Raw genomic sequence first — 18,548 nt, forward strand, 5'->3', positions numbered from 1 at the left:
TATAGATTAGAAAATTGAGGCTCAGGAATATTAAGAAAGTTAAACAGGAGTTACACAGCCTTGTGGGGAAGGTGATATCTGAAACCAGACGCCTTACCATGGTGCGTGCACCACTAATCCTTTACAACTCAGTTGTAACTCTCTTTTATCTCGATTATTTGTTCTTAACCTTGGCAAAGGTGGTCAATCCACTCATCAGAAAGGTGCAAAATATTACACACCAATTTTACATGAATTCTGAGTATCTTTGAGTCTTTCAAGCCTCATCCATTAAAATCTAAAGAACCAAAGGTAATCCTTGGTCCACTAGTATTAAGATGAGAGTAGAAGTATATCTAGGAAAGATTGCAAGGTATATGCAAATATATCTTGCAAGATTCTTTTAGTTTCTGATATATACATATATATTGCAAGATACATATGCTATATATATATGTATTAAACTATATATATATATGTATGTATATATAAAGCTAAAGGGATATCTATACATCTTAATTATAAAGTCCTAAGATTTAAAGTTTAAGTGAATAATGTTTTTATATAATCTGTTATCTGATTTGTTTTTTAGGAATTAAAAACATTTTTCAGGGGCGCCTGGGTGGCGCAGTCGGTTAAGCATCCGACTTCAACCAGGTCACGATCTCGCGGTCCGGGAGTTCGAGCCCCGCGTCAGGCTCTGGGCTGATGGCTGATGGCTCAGAGCCTGGAGCCTGTTTCTGATTCTGTGTCTCCCTCTCTCTCTCTGCCCCTCCCCCGTTCATGCTCTGTCTCTGTCCCAAAAATAAATAAACGTTGAAAAAAAAAAAAAAACAAAACATTTTTCATGAGATATTTTAGAACTTTTTTTTATTTATACATATTTTGTTAAAAATGTTATGTAATGACACTAATGGAGTAATAATAGTATCAAATTTCAGTTTTTCCTTTTTTAAAGAATTTTAAAAATAGCTATATGCCTGATTATATAATATTATCAATATTATCAAACTCTTAGGTGCATTTTATTTTATTTTACTTTATTTTATTTATTGAGTCTTTATTTTATTGGCTGCATTTAAAATTTTTCTTTCTGGTTACTATTGTTACTGAAAATCAAACTTTCTCTTAAAGTTGTTGAGCCCTGAAGTGTAGAGAATCTGTCAAAACTCAGAACTCTGTTCATAAATTAAACAGGTTGAGGATTATCTATGCAAAATTTTTTTAATGTTTATTTATTTTTTGAGAAACAGAGATAGTGCAAGAGCAGGGGAGGGGCAGAGAGAGGGGGGGACACAGAATTTGAAGCAGGCTCCAGGCTCTGAGCTGTCAGCACAGAGCCAGACTCAGGGCCCAAACTCGTGAACCGCGAGATGACCTGAGCCGAAGTCAGACACTTAACCAACTGAGCCACCCAGGCGCCCCTATGCAAACTTTGTTTTGAGTCTGGCTGTTGCACTCTACCGCTGGGTTATAATCCTAATTCACTCACTAACTGTAATGATTTCTCATTTTCAAGAAGTCCTGTGAATTGTACCATTTTCTCAAATACTTCTTTTCTTGGGAATAGATGCCTGAGAATTAAGACATTAGTATATATTCTATACAAGCACGATGAAGGCAAGTATTTAACATTTACTTTTATCATATACTTCTCAAGTCAAACAAAACTTCATGCCTTATACACACATACATACACTCACATGAATATGAGATTGAGTTCATTTTAAAAAATAACTCAACTTTGGCATTGGTTGGGTTTTATATGTTTAGTTTTTTTTTATACGTGCTTCACATATTTATTTTTAAGCTATTTAAATTTATTTCTGGGCATTTGAAAACTGTTTTAATTTCCAGAGAGTGGAGTTTAAAGAAGTAATCCCCAAATTTCTCTATGAAATCAAACTACAGAAGGAAATCAAGCAAATTATGCATATTAGTCAGAAGTAGAACAAAAATGCAAACCCCCAAATCTGTTAACAAAGAGTGAAACAGATCTTTGAAAAGGTAATTAAATTTCCTGATTTGTGTATTTCTATCTAGTAGGATCTTAATTCAAGGTAATATTAGGAAAAAATTATGTCTAGTGTGGTAATACCTGCCATATTGGAGGGAAATTCCACCAAATTATTATTTTTAGTGTAGATGAATGTCCTTATATGTTAATATCTTCTTTAAACCAGGTGTAGTTCAAAAGAACTAGAACATGATAGGATCTTTGCAATGCTTGGGACCAGAGGATGCTGCCTCTTACTTGTCTGAAAAATGGGTTAACAATATTGTAAAGGTTGAATTGGGTAATGTCTGTAAAGTACTCACATGATTCCTGGCATAATAGTAAGTGTTCAATAAGAGTAGCTTCTCTTATTGTATTTAAAAGTTTTCTTTCCTCATGTAGTAAAGTAACAAAATTCACTAAAGAATTACTGTGTGCCAGATCCTATATTTTACAGGAATGCCTCACATCAGTTTATAAGGCAGGCGTTATTCTGATTCCCATTCTCTGGGTGAGGAAGTTGGGGGTTAATAAGCAGGGAGACCAAATGGAAGAGCTTATTGAACTCTTGTCTATAAGACTTCAAATTCATATGTTCTATGTTAGTCAACAGTGCCAGGAATCTGCAATTCAGTTCATTCATTGGATGATAGAAATAAGCATGACATCATTTTCTTCCCTGGAATGTGGAGGTTACCCAATGATGGAGGACAAAAACAAATGGATCTTCGAGTTTACCTTTATCATTCTAGGCTAAGAATAATAGCTTACATTCTGGCTCACCCATATGAATACTTTACAAAAATAATTCCATACACAAAAATGTGGGTTTATAACATCTGCCCCCAATTTCTTTCTCCATTTTGTGCATGCCCTATTAAAAAAAGAAAGAGGAGATAAAATAAAAATTAATGGAACTTATTTATACCAAAACACATATTTTATTTGACTGTTTGCTTGTTAGAACATGTCTTAAATGTTTATATGATTGTATAGAGCTGTAAAACAGTTAATGGATTTTGAACAAGCGTAATTTTTCCATTTACTAATATTTTATTACTGGCTTCATTGCACACACAGGAAATATTTCCACTAAGTTTCTGAGAAATGAAATGTTCCAGCCATTAAACTTCTCTTAAAATAGAATAAGCTTGTGTATTTCAACTTTAAATAAGTTAATATTTGTGCACATTTTCCTGAAACGTTTTCAAAGCCAGGGGCAAGGTGTAAGTAAATACGGTCAGCTTTAGTGCAGAAAGCCATTTTTTTAAGTAAAGTTGTAAAAGAATAACAAGAATGTGAAAGAAAGTCTGGTTATAAGTGGGTCTTTAATGATTATTGGAGGAAACATTACTTACATGCTGTGGTTATAGCATTTTACACCATTTCATTTTCTAAATTATTTTACCAAGCTATTCCAAGAGGTCTATTTTTTCCATATGTGGTGTTTTACCAAAATTTCAAACGAGAAATTTTCTTATATACAGAGCCAAGTCTTAATCTGTGGTGGGTAATTTGTGTTTGAAGCAATGTACAGCAAAATTTAACCAAGATTTTATTTCTGGGAACTAATTCTTCTCTTGAGAAATAAGCAGATAACAGTCACCCATTACTCCTCTGAGTAGAAGAATAATATAAGTTGAATCCATTTAGGATCCTAAAGAGTATTTTACAAAATATTTAATGGTACTTAGAACTATTTGAAATGGGAAACCTGTAATCACCTGCGGTATTTTGGCAATTGTACACAATCAATTCTGAAAATCAAGTACTAGAAGGTTCAAACTGTTGTTTTCATATGCTGCAAAATTTAATTGGAAACATGAGTATGCTTAAAACTTTTAAATTTCTGCTGAATGTTAGAAATGTATCTATTCACTTTGAGTGTGTAGTATTTTGTTGCATTCTTCAAACCAAAAAGTATTAAGTCCTCAGCAGTACGACCCATCCTTTATCATTTTGCATATTTATTAATGTGGTTATATAAAAGAGAATACGTGAACATGGTCCTATGAGAACATAAAAGTAGGAGGAAAAACAAAAAAAAATCACTAATTTTTTTTTAATGTTATTTATTTTTGAGAGAGAGAGACACAGGGCATAAGTGAGGGAGGAACAGAGTGAGAGGGAGACACAGAATGTGAAGCAGGCTCCAGGCTCTGAGCTGTCAGCACAGAACCCGATGTGGGGCCCAAACTCGTGAATGGCGGTGAGATCATGACCTGAGCCTAAGTTGGATGCTTAACCAACTGAGCCACCCAGGCGCCTCCCCCTCCCACCGCCCAATGTCATTCTAATATGACCTTGTTGGCTCCATTAGAATCACTCACTCACTTAAGTTTATGATTTTCAACAGGTAAAGTTTCTCCATGGAACAGCAAGAAAAGTTTGGTTAAACAACTACGTGGTATCTTGAAGATACTTAATAAAATTCAATAAGAATTTAAATTTAGTGTGCTCCTTTAACTTATTGTAGAAAACATAAATTTATTCAAATAGCAAATTACCAGGAGCAGTGTTATTTCTGCTTAAATGTTTAATCAAATAAATCTCTTGGAATTAACAAGGACCATGTAACAGTGCATGCTAGATATGAGGTGTGCTTGATTTGCATTTCAGCTATAATAAGCTGTCTAGAGTATTTATAAATTAGAATTTATTTCCCCTCTCCAGGTGGTTTGCCAAGAAGCATATCAATGAAAGGTATCACTTTTTAAGTAAAATGATTTGGTACAGGACAGGAGGATACATTTTCTTCTCCCCTTCCTTCCTTCCTTCCTTCCTTCCTTCCTTCCTTCCTTCTTTCCTTCCTTTGCCCTCTCTCTCTTTCTTCTTTCATTCCTTTTTTTCTTCTCTTATTCTGTTGTTTTGCTTCTACTTGAGAGGATGCATTTTCTTTAGGAGAACTTATTAGTGAATGAAATCAAGAAATAGAAAATAAAGATAAATGTCTGAACACTATTATGCTTTTTAGTTCTTTATATTGTTCTCAGTTTTGGCTTCTGTTTAATCAATAAAATATTACTTAATAAAATTTAGGGTGGAAAGTTACACATATGAAGACAAAAATCACAAAGTTCTAGGGTCAAGTTCTACAATTTCCTTAGAACACTGTTTTGGTGTTGAGTGGGGAAATTTCTATTTAAATTTTCTAATAATCATAATTTTTCCTTTACTAACATATCCTGCAACCATTCAAAATTTAAATGTGACTGAAATATCATTTCCTGTTAAGGTAATTACATAACATTTTAGTTAAAAGTAACAGGATAGTCACTAATAGATGAGCAGAGGCCAGGGACTGACTGCAGTTATTCTGCTTCTTTAAAGCATGTGTGATTACTTTTCTTTATTTCTTGATTTAATAAGCAAAATGAGTGTTAGTGCATCCTGAATTAATTTTTTTCTTGGAATAACAGTTCATAAACTCAAATTTGTGGAGTATTGTCTCAGATAAAACACATAAAAAGAATGTATAAAATTTATACTTCCTTACAAAGAGGAGAAAGCCATATGTCAGAAACTTGAAATCGGTAAGGATTACAGAGAAATAAAATAAAGTTGGTTTTTCCTTTTAGACACAAATATTTTCATTGACGAAAATTTGGATTTGATTTCAACTACATATTCTAAGAAAACAGAAAATCTTGCCCCTCGGTATAGTTGAGTTTTTACTTCAAAGTTCAATATGTGAGAAGTCTCTTGTGCTTTTAACAGTTTAATTGCTTGATGTATCATGATGTTTGGTAAATATGTGAATTACCTTCATGTTTCACTGTTGCTATGACTGTCTTCTGTGATGATTAAAACTACCCTTAATGGAAGTATATCTTGACACATATTTTTCATAAGTTTATTGTAAGATTTAAAGTGTATTTGTACCACAATCTCTCCTATTAGAAAGACTGGAAAAGTGGTGACAAATGAAAGAATGTCTTCACTCAAATTTTCATGAGGTAATGTGTCATAAAGTGAGAGAATGGGTCTGGAATCTTGAAGCAAAAGTTATAATACTCAATCAGTCTCAAAAGCTATTTTTCATTCCCTTTTTTACACATACTTCATGGTTAGATAACATTCTTTTTCACTTGAAACTTACAAACCAATAGTATTTTGACAGAGTGTGAAACATCTGGATGGAAAATAAAACATCCATACAGTTGTCTTATTGTTTCTTACTATTTGGCTTTACATGAAACACCTGTGTGATTATTTCCATCTTATCTCAATATTTTAGTGTTGATACAGCTTAAACTTTCATATTAGGTCCTAGTGACTAAGTTAAGTACAAATTAATTGTTTGACTAGTTTAGGTTTAATTTAATGTTTTTCTTAGATTGAGTCAGTTACCTTAATATATATGACATTGACATTTTTAACATCTATGCCTACTTTTTAATCATGATGAAAGAAAAATAATGAATATATAATTTATTTATCTAGATAACTGAGAATTCTGTTCTGAGCTCTTAAGAATAATAATAATCACCATTGTGAGTAATATTCAGAGAAAGCCTTTGTTGTTCTGCTTATTAAATATAGAAGGTAGGCGACAACAACAATGACGGGTTTAATAAAGTCATTGCCTTCTTGTAATAACCTCTTGTGAAAGAAATCAAAAACTAGCATTTTTTGTTTGTTCTTGTTTTTATTTTAGCTAAAAATATTCATAGAGTAAGACCAAAATAAGAAGTATAATTAATGGTGCTTACTCTATAAGATATTTTTCTTTATCAGGGAGACATAGTCAAAATGTTCTATATGATCACTTTTATGTATTTCAAAGAGTATTCTGTTGTATTAGTATGGACTCTCGGGCATCTTTAATGCATTCTTTATGAAGGTTCCAGAAAACTTTAAAAACTGCCTTTTATAGTTGCAGTCAATAAATATTTCATAAAATGCCCACATTTGTGAAAAAAAATCAAGAGGACATTGTTGACTGTTTTAACTTGTAGTGAAGACTTTGAAGAGGGCCCTAAGACTCATGTAGAAGCATCCAATTAAAGTGGAGACAGGGTGGGTATGGGTTTGATTTGGAAGTGGCTGTCTGAAGTTGGTGCATTAAGGTTAGGTTGAGGGAGGCGGGCTCATCATCAGTCATTACAAAGATAACAGAAGTAAGAATAGACTCTTTTTGGTAGAGTAGGTATGTTGAGGATCAAGTACAGTCATTTAAACTTGCAAAGCTATGTTGAAATATGTCATAGGATCCTAGGCTGAACAGTTCAACTTTTTGGGGAATAAGGAAAGGAAGACTTCCACTAAGGATGAAGAAATAAAGGAGAAGAAAAGTGGAAGGATTGTTGAGTCACTTAAGGTTGATTTTCCCAAGGGCAAGGACATGGGTACTGGGCTGGCATTGAGAGGGCAACAGGTATGGGCCAGATCTGCAAATTTCACTGTATCGCCAAACATCTGCTCTGGATATTTCATTTAGCTTTTTCATTTTTTTTTAACGTTTATTTATTTTTGGGACAGAGAGAGACAGAGCATGAACGGGGGAGGGGCAGAGAGAGAGGGAGACACAGAATCAGAAACAGGCTCCAGGCTCTGAGCCATCAGCCCAGAGCCCCACGCGGGGCTCGAACTCACGGACTGTGAGATCGTGACCTGGCTGAAGTCGGACGCTTAACCGACTGTGCCACCCAGGCGCCCCTTAGCTTTTTCATTTTTTAAAGTTTATTTGTTTTTGAGAGAGAGACAGAGACAGAGACAGAGTGCAAGTGGGGGAGGGGCGGAGAGAGAGGGAGACACAGAATCCTAAGCAGGCTGCAGTCTCTGAGCCTTCAGCACAGAGCCACGAACCAAACGGGTGATCATGACCTGAGCTGAAGTCTGACGCTTAACCCACTGAGCCACCCAGGCACCCCTGCTCTGGATATTTCAAAGTTACCCTAAGGTTGGTGTGATTGAAGCTAACTCATTATTCCCAAACTGCATCCTTCTGTTTCCAAACTTGATCCTTCTTTCTTACACATTTTGGTAAATATTGTGCCTCTCACCCTTTACTGAAGAAAAATAAACCCAGGAGTGTCATTGTTTTTTTTAAAGTTTATTTATTTACTTTGAGAGAGAGAGAGAGTAGGGGAGGGGCAGAGAGACAGAGGAGGGAGAGAATCCCAAGCATGCTCCCTGCTGTCAGCTCAGCACAGCAATCTACAGTGGGGGGAGGGGCTCAGTTGATCCCTTGAGATCATGGCCTGAGCCAAAATCAAGAGTCCAGTGCTTAACCAACTGAGCCACCCAGGCACCCCCAGAGGTGTCATTCTTAATTCTTCTTTCTCTTCTCCATGTCCAATCCATCAGCAGGTTCTGCTGATGTATCTTGAGTCTTTCACTCTCACTCCTCTTTGCCTGTTACCACATACTCTAAACAACCAAATTTTCCCCTAGATTAATGCAATAAGTTCTTAATGGATCTCCCTGTTTAGTCCCCAATTAAATCCATTTTCTACACTGCAAACAGAAAGCATGATACACTTAGATCATGTCACACTGTGGGTTTCTAATAAAACTACTTGCTTAGGCTACATAATCTGGCTCCTGACTACCTTTTAAAATTCATTTCCTAATTAGCTCACTGAACTATAGCCTTGTTGGCCTTCATTTTTGTTCCACCAGCACACAGACAGCTTCCCACTTCAATGCCTTTACATTTCTGCTTTGTGTTTAGAACTCAGTTTTCTGAGATATTCACATGGCTGACTCTTGTCAGGGATGCTGTCTTTGATCAAAAATTTATAGTAGCCAACTCAAATCATTCTATCACATCTCCTTGTTCTTATTTCTCCTCCTATAGCATTTGTCTTACTTTTTTTCTTTACTCACTTGTATGGTCTCAGACATAAGTCCGACCAGAGCAGCCACTTATCTGTGTTGATGTATACTATATCTCCAAGGCTTAAAACAGTTCTTGGAATGTAGTTTAATGTAGTTGGTGCTCACCAACTAGAGATTGAATAAATGAAGAGTTGAATGGTGCTAGGCTGCAAGATAAAGAGGGTACTTGGAAATAAGGAATGGAAGTATTTTGTGAAATGTCTCAAGGGATCATCCTGCACCACTTCTTCTTACTGAGCTAAACGGACATACTTCCTTTGAAATAAGAGTTAGAAGACAATTGATCCAAGTCTGTGAAGCGTTGGGTTCATCATTATCTTTTGCTCTACACCACTATACAACAATAAACATGAATTTCCCCCTGTCAGGCACTGATAGAATTTTACAGCTTTGTATCTTTGGCCTCCCAAAGCTTGGAGTTTCTTATAAAATATCATTTGGATTATATCTTTCAGGGAAAATGCCAGGGGCATAAAGCAAAACTGGAATGTTTTTCCTGAATGATGCATGAGCATCCCATGCCTTTAGGATTTGCCTTAATCTTAAATGCTCCATGCTTTGAAGGGAGAAGAAAGCTCACAGCTGCTCATCAGGAAACAACTCTTTGTGTACCCCAAGAATCCGTCTTGAAGGTAAATGCAGTCACTTTGTGATGTGGGACCATAACTCTACTACAGCTGGATAGTAATCCACTGACTCTCATTATATCTTCATGAAAATTTTCTTCCCTTTTTAGGGACTTGTAACTAAAACCTGGATGCATTCTATTCTGTTTGATGGTTTGTCTAAGTGAGAAAAATTTTAAGAAGAGTCACTGTGTAATGTAATTTTAGATTGTATTCTTAATACTATACACAGTACAGATAAATTAGTTTTTTTTAAGATAATGTATAAAATCTATGAAATGCCTGCCAAATATTTTCCAATTTAGATGCTAACAGTTGGATATAGTCAACTGATTAGAATATAAAGGACAGAGATTTAGGGTCAGCTGTGGGCATTTGCTATGATGAGTGTCTGTTTTTCTAATCAAGTTCTTGAATTGAAAATTTTGAACTTCTGAATGCTGTAAATTCCATATTTTGTATGATTTACCAATCTTTCACCCATCCACATTCAGTTCTTTTATCCATTGGGATGCATGTTGCCTAAAAAGGCTGAGTACAATTGAACAACAGCACTGAGAAAAGCTAGAATTATAACTCTTGTTTTGTTGTTGTTGTTGTTGTTGTTGTTGTTTTTTCTCTAGCTGGATGCCAGATGTTTTGTTGATTGAGAGAGACTATTTCACTGACTTACCAAAAAATATAGATGAAGTTAAACATGGTTGGTCTTTTTTCTTTTTTATCTTCTTATGCAGAGTAATAAAAACAAAAATAAAGTTGCCCAGAATCAGACATTGGTAAAACATTACTAAGTGGGGAAATAATCAGCCTTGGGATAAATGTGAAGTCTAACACATCAGGATAACAAGGGGCTGTCCTTTGCTGGTCTAATGTAGATTCTGATCTTACTCCTATCCCTAAATTTTGCATGGCAAAATGGCATTTAAACTGTAGAGCAAGGTTAAGTATGATGGTTTCTTATTGATTCATTGTATTAACTTCTAAACAACCATAAATCACTAGAATCATAATCTGCGTCAAAGCTTTATCTGTGTGTAAGATGACATCTAAACCACTAGTAAGAAAATCGTGGTATCTTATCTTTAATGTCTCCATGAGAAAGAATCATACAGCTTTCTTGGTAATGTATAATAGTGTACAGCTTCAATGTCAGAACATTTTTCTTAATAGTTTACCCTTCTTTTTCTTTTGTTATGATTCAACTAGGGATGAAAAAAACTTTTTTGGTGACCTCAAGGTTAAGCCTCCCAAGACAACATTTTATGATAACTACCCAACAGACCCAAATAGTAAGAAAGGCATGTACAAACCATACAATACAAGCCTATGAAACTCCTGTAAATCAATTATTACTTTACACAGTGGTCTACTATGATACTTATATTTGATGATGATTTTAACCTCACAGTCCCCAGATGATTAGAGCCCTCACCAGATGGAAAATCATTGGTCTCCAGGTTTTTGAAATCTCTCTGTGCCTGAGATCAAGGTCCTATAATAAGACTCTGCCTGAATGTGTGCAGAGAAAGCCTTCAACTATATTGATTTGATTACTGTTTTTTGTTTTTGTGTGTGGAGGATTATGGCAACAGTTCTTATATTTGTGTTCTACTTGAAATATCATAAAAATTTCATTTCAACAAATATTTATGGACCAACAAGTATATATGGGTGCTCTATTAAGTCCTGGTTATACATTGTAAATAAAACAGACATGATGAGAGAAATTTTAATTGTCAGCAACAGGCAGTGGTTAACTCAAGCAGAAGGGAAATCTTGGGGAAGAGTATTAAGAATTCCCCCAAATTAATTCAAAGTGTAAAACTAGGCAAGAAAAAATAATTTATGCTAAATAGTCAAATAGCTAAAGTGTCAGTCCTCATGAGTCTTATGGAGATGTGCAGGATAAATACAATAACCAAGAAAACAAAAACCATTGATATATAAGTATAATGTGATGCTGGTGCTATTAAAGAAATAGGGGCTGAAATAGAGAATAACAATGTTGGGGAAAGAATAAGAAAAAAAAAAACTTCATGTAAGCTGAGAAGAAGGATAAAAAGAAGACTCTCAAAATGCTTGCTTTAAAAATTATTTTATTATTAATGTTGTTTTTATTGCATCATTATATCTGAAGGAGGTATGAATGATACCTCGGGGCTTGGGTGGGTTTGGTGGGCAGCGGTGGTTAGGGAAGGACTCCAAGTAGAAGAAATAGTGCTTATAAAGTTGTCATGGCAGAAAGAAAACAGGATTTCTTTGATGGGCCTAAAGGAGACCAGTTTGGCTGAGACTGAGTGGGGGAGGGAGAGGGTAAACTGAGATGAGGCTTGGGAGTTAGGCAGTGGTCCTGACTCCAGACTTTGGAATTTATTGGAGGGGAAATGGAAATTTTAAAGAGTTTTAACCAAGCCAGTATATATTCATTATTTCTATTTATTAAAGATGACTTTGCCTGCTTTGTGGAAGACAGATTAGAAAAAAGTTGGGAGATGAGCCATGTTACACATATCGGTGAAAGATGTTGTCATTGATGTCTTGCATCAACATGGTGGCAAAGTATATTGGGGAGAAGTGGTCGAATTCAAGATATATGAGAATATACATGCAAGGAATTGTTGATGAATTATATACTAATTTTAGTAAGGTGACATTTGGTTCTTGAATGGAGAACTTTCACTTATGTGCACAATATATTTGCACTATTCCTGGCTCTTTTGACTGCAAATGACCAAAATCTACTTAAAATTAGATTAAGGAAAAAGGAATTTATTGGCTGGTATGGCTGGGAAATCAAAAGGTGGATTAGGGCTTTAGGCAAAACTGTGCCCAAGCCCATAGATTATTTCTGAATGTTGTATCAACCTCTTCTCTCTGTTTCTGTATTTTATTTTATTTAAAAAAGTTTTAAGTTTATTTATTTTTGAGAGAGAGAGAAAGACAGAGAGCAAGCAGGGGAGGGATAGAAAGAGAGGGAGAGAGAGCTAATCCCAAGTAGGCTCCACACTATCAGCACAGAGTCCTGTGTGGGGCTCAAACCCATGAACTGTGAGATCATGACCTGAGCCAAAATCAAGAGCCTGTTGCTCACCTGACTGAGTCACCCAGGTACCGCTGTTTCTGTATTTAAAAAATATGTTACTCTCAGGGCACGTGGGTGGCTCAGTCGGTTAAGTGTTTGACTCTTGATTTTGGCTCAGGCCATGATCCCAGGGCCCTGGGTCGGAGCCCCCCATTGTGCTCTGTACCAGAAGAGTGGAGCCTGCTTAAGATTCTCTTTGTCTCCCTTCACCCCTCTCCCTCACCTCGCACTCTCTCTCTCTCTCTCAAAATAAAAAAAATAATAATAAAATAAATTTTTAAAAATCTAATAATGAAAAAACTATGTTACTCTCCTTTCTTCAAGATTTAGGGCACATGATCTCAGGCAGAATTAAGGTAAAAATATCAGAGGAATCAGAGAAATTTCTTCATCCACAATCTGTGTTGAGTCTCTGAGAAGGATTCTCTCTCTCTCTCTCTTTTTGTTTTTCGTAAAAGACAAAGATTTATTTGATCTGAAGAGAAACAAGAATATTTGAGAAAGATTCTGATAAGCTCTTCTTGGGTGTTCTGTGCAGCTGCAGTGACCAAGGCTTGTGTCTAAGGTCTGATGCATATGCTTACTTCTTGGGGGGCAGCAGTTATTACCCTGTGAAGGTGTGAGCGAAAACTTAACTCTGCATACCAAAACAAACAAAGCTGTGACAATCCACAGCTTTTTTTTTTTCAGACTGCAGAGAGGACGTGTTTGTTCACCCCACACAGAGCCCCAAGGACGAGGGGTTTCTATCTGAGTTGCCTGCTGACTCCACATCTCCCTCAGCTGGAGGGGACCATCCACAGAACAACCCGTAGAAAGACAAAAGTAGTCCCTAGCACGCAGGAGCCGGCCCAGACTCAAGCAAGACCCTTAATGTTCTCCTGGTGAATGTAAACCATTTTGTGTAACATTAACACCGATAAGGCTCTACTGTGACCATGATGGATCAAAGAAAAAATAATACCATCATGTAGTCATGCCTGAGAACACAAAATATGTGCATTCTCCGAGTCACAATTTGTGACCCTAAGCTATCCTGACTATGAGTAACTATTGCTTCTTTGCCATTTACAGTGTTAGCCTGGGTAAATCAGAGAATTACCCTTGCTTCCTGATAGCGTCTAATCCAGAACCCAGTCCCGCTTTCTTAGATCCTTTCCCCACATCGCTTAATACAAACCCGAGTCCTCTAAAAAGTCTTCCCCAACACCCCCCTACCGAGATACCCCATGGGTCCTGATGATACGCATTTATCCTCATAACAACAAGCAGAAACTCAACTCATTCAACGATAGCTTTATTCCTGGTAGTCTTTAGCTAGAGGGCATCGGCATCAGTATTTTTATCATTGATAAATGCAAAACAAGCAACAATAACATCAACAACAAAATCTTTATTCAAGTTTCAGAGGAATGACCAAGTAGCAACCAGTAAATTTCATGCAGCCCTGCCTGGAATTCTTTCTCTCCTCATCTTTTCACTTTGGGGAATGATACAAAAGCCAGCAATAATGAGAAGCCTAGAGTTAAGTAATCACCATGCCATTACTATCATGGTGATGCACTTGATCTCATATGTGATACTATGTCACTCCCCACATACTATATACACTAACTGGTTCCACTGTGGCATAATGCCTGTCCCAATTCTTTGATGAATGAGGAAGCCACGGTGCTTCACTTTAGCTATCAATCTGATAGCACAATACCATCAGGCTTCCTGAGGCCTTCTCTAATTTTAATCATTCACAGTTTTCTCCAGATTTTTCTCTAGGATTGTACCAGCCCTAAATTGGCCATAGTCTTGAAAAAAGGAATCACCTTTGCTTACGTCTATTTCATGGCCATTAAGGCAGGTTGAAGCTTCAGGCAAGTTAAGTTTTTTTTGTCACTTGAAAATGGGATGAACAATTTCAGGATGGTCTTTATTGAAATTGTTGCTTCTTCTGTGTTCTTTAGCAACCAGCTATGACTGAATTGTATATAGATTGCATGATTTTTTGAATGTCTGTCTCTTTCTTAGAGGGCAGTTTCATTTATTCAACTGTAAGTTCTTAATAACTAGCCAGGATTATTCCTGATATAAAGTGGGTACTTAATAAATGTTTGTTGAATGAATGAAGGGATATCATTATAAATAAACTTCACTGTTTTCCCATTTCTCCTTAAATGAAACCCATGAACTGCACAGTTTGGCGTGATAGAACAAATTCTCCAAGTGGACCTCATACCCTATTAAGCAGTTCACCTGGACTTTTAAAAATGTACCAAACCGTTAAAATCTAGGACTTTATTCTTGTAGTTTCTTCACCTGAAATGGCCATGCTGAGCACTTCATAAGCCAGTTTTTTCTTACTCTACAAGTCACAGCTTAATTGTCTTTCTTTCAGGGCAGTCTTTTCTGTTGCCCTAGGCAAAATTACCTCTTAAATTTATAACACCATATCTATTTCGTTCATAGCATTTGTACCAATATCTAGGCTTCTTATTTATTTATTACCTTATGTACAGTGTTTGCCCATTAAACCGAGTTCCATGAGGGCAGGTATCTTTCTGGCATGTGCGTGACTCTATCCCTAATGCCTGTCAGGGGGATTGGTGTTCAGCAGGTTCTCCATGAGTGTTTATTGACTTTATGAATAAAAGAGCGAATGAAAATTGATTTTGTAGCTGACTGGAGGGTTTTATATTCTCTCAGGTGGAGCTAACAATAAGCGCTAATAATTATAATATTTTGAGAGCATTTAATCAGGGTCTTGAATGTAGTAAGATCTGGGATAAGGTAATATCAGGTGGAAAGAATAATGCATAGTAGGCAAGTCTTGGAAATGGCAAGCAGTCTATTTTGCCTGCAGCATAAACTCCCCAGACAGAATTACAGAAACAAGAGTTAGGAAGGTAAGCTGGTGTCAGACTGTGCACGGTTTGAGAAGCATGCCATGCCGGGATTCCGTGTTACTAGTTAAAGGCAATCAGACTTGTTCCTTCATGTGATCGATATGAAAGTAGCAGGGAGGATGGTTTATAGAAGAGAGAAATTGTTAGAGAACAAGTTGGAGTCTATTGCCTGGAATGGTGAAGAAGAACATCTGTGGAGACCTGAACTAGGGTATTGGAAGTGGGAATAGAAAGACGATGGTGAATGCAAAAGATAATTTGAAGATAAACCGAGTACACAGACTATTCAATGGGGTAAATAGAGTTGTGCTAGGCATTTATTCTTTATGTTAGTGTTTGCCTGTGTATAAGACTCCCAAATAGTACAATTAGTTCTAGGGAAATTATGAAATGGAAAATTACTTGATTTGGAAAGAGAGCAAGGTGCTCTGAGACTCAAATTTCAGAGAAAGAAACTCTATGTTTATACAGAGAAATGTTCATAGTCATGCAGTAAACTGATCAGATGCAGTTAGAAATGGATCAGAGGTGGGGGTTCATAGTGAGGCAGAATGTCACATTGATCATGGAGCCAAAAACAATAGCTAATTATGATATTTTGACTATTCTTATAGAGGCATGATCCAGGGGTAAATGCTTTAAAGTCCCACTTTGGTCTTTTTTGAGCCAGTTTTTCTTGAGGCAAATGGTAGTAATATTGTTCAAATGGAATCAATAATATTTTACTACTATTGCATATTAGAATGTTCCATAGTTATCTCAATTCGTCTATTATTGATGAGAAGCCTCTAGCTCATATTTGGGACAGACTACACATAATTTTTAATTCATAAATTAAAGGTTTCATAAAACCATTTGTACTTTGTAAGTCTGAAACTCCCAACTGCATTGGGCTTAATCACAGAGGAATATTTTTTTAGGATAGTAATATCTTATCAACATTAGAATAAATTAATCATTTATTTAAATAATCATTTATTGTGCTTGATATCATAAAGAACAGGTATTGTATCTATGAACTTTTCTGCTAGAATAGTATCTGCCTTATGCATTTAAAGTTTAATTTACTATTATGTCTATAATAATAAAAACCTGGTGTTGAAATATAGACACGTTCTAATTAGATTACTCTTTACCCTCTTTAATCTTTGATTTGGCTGGCATCTTTTAACATTTTGGACCCATTATTATTTGCTACCCACAACCAGTATTTAGTTTAAATGGCTTTATCAGCTATGCATACATTTTAATCAGCTCTTTTTCCATGTTGGAGTATAGTTCAATTCTATTAAATAATTCACTCTGCCATTAATGGTGCTGCCTGTTAAATATGGTGTTTTGGAGAAAATCCATATTACTGAACACTCACTGGTGACATGAATTATCTCCCGAAGATGGTGTTGTGATTCAATGCCATAAGTTATTTGGACAGCTCTTACGGTAACTCTGTTTCACTCAGTAACACCTCATAACTCACGGCTGTCAGCTGAAAAGGGTGGGGGAAGTCCCTTGGTCCTGTATGCCCTCTTCCATTAGTCCTCTTTCCAGTCCTTCCTGGGAGAGAAAAGCTCTGTCAAAGTAATCACTGGTAGTATTTCCCTCTGAACCTCATGGCTTATGCTGTGAGCTGTTTTTAATCTGAAACAATTAAATAACCTCTAGAAAGAAATGGAAAGATTCTGATTCTTTCAGTTCCTAGTGTATTTGTCTTCCAACTTTCTGGAACAAATATCTGCACTAAGACATCCTCACTTCTTCAAGTTCCCTTTGGGACAAAAGGCTTATTTGCAACTTAATGAGGTCACCCAAGAACTGTCTGAACTGGGCCACATCATTATGCTGTGTTAGAAATAACAGAAGGAAATATGAGGGGGGAAATCTTAAGGTTAGGATGTAGAACTGATACAATTATCTGTCATGTCAGATGAATACCAGAAGATGGCAGTCCTATTTGTTCAGAACTTTATGAATTTTGCAAGACCCATGAGTCCTCTTTGGTTTCAACATGATCATAGCTCATGAAGGAAGCCAGAAATTAGTTTTTGTTGCTATAGAAACCAAATGGAATGGCTTAACCTTTTTTTTTTTTTAAAGAAACAGTCTCAGAAATCAAGTAAAACAATACTATGAGAAAAGTTCTAGGGAAAATAAAACATACATTTATTTATTTATTTATTTATTTATTTATTTATTTATTTTCTTCTCATGGCAGCATTGTGAAATCCTTAGGCTCTTAAAATTCTTTTGGACAGTTTCTTTTCTCTCTCTTTTTTTTAAAAACAGAAATATATTCAAGTTGATTTCAAAATTGTCTACTGCTTTAAAACAAGTTAATTTATATTGTTTTAAGTGCAATAAATATACAAGTAGGAATCTGAAATTATTTGTTTCAGTACAAGAAAGAGACCAGGATATGTTTCATGCTTTTTAGTTGGGTATAGAGAATTCAATGCAGAAATAGTCCAAAACAACGCTAGACTTTGAAAACAAAATTGTTCTGTTTCTTGCCTCCTTCTCAAGCTGTTATTAATTCAGATAATTTGCAACCGCTTTAGCTGAATTTATTTATTATGTGACCTACAAGGTACAGTGATCATTTTTGACTATTCCAATAGCACATTCAACATTAGGGCACTGAATGTCTTTCTTTGTATTTAGAACTTGATGAAGTCTGTGTTTTATTACATTCTAATTTTACATAGAGTCCACTAACTAGTGAGCTAAGCAATACACATAAAAACTGCATTTTTAGAAAGCAACTTTCTTCTTTATGCTGGGAGTAGACAGTCGCATGGCCACGGGCAGAGATGGTCACAAGGAAGAGGTGCTCTGTAGAATAATTAAGAGGAGCTAGTGCAAACAAGCTGAATAACTGTTTCACCCTGGTTGATTCCCAGCCTCTAAAATTCTCCTTTAGCCTCACCTGGGGTGTATAACTCTCTGCTGAATCTCTTAGATTCTATGGTCTATCAGGATCTAAGGCTTGGATTTATCCCAGATTTGTACAGTTTAGCATTTTTACCCCATATCTTGGACACCATCTAGATAACTGGGTTTTTCACTTCCCTTCAAACCTACCCCCATCATGTGTCTTTCCTCTATTACTTGGACTCTTGCCTCAATAC

The sequence above is a fragment of the Herpailurus yagouaroundi genome, unplaced genomic scaffold (genome assembly GCF_014898765.1).
Source record: "Herpailurus yagouaroundi ecotype Mexico unplaced genomic scaffold, PumYag 198, whole genome shotgun sequence".
NCBI classification, from domain to species: Eukaryota; Metazoa; Chordata; class Mammalia; order Carnivora; family Felidae; genus Herpailurus; species Herpailurus yagouaroundi.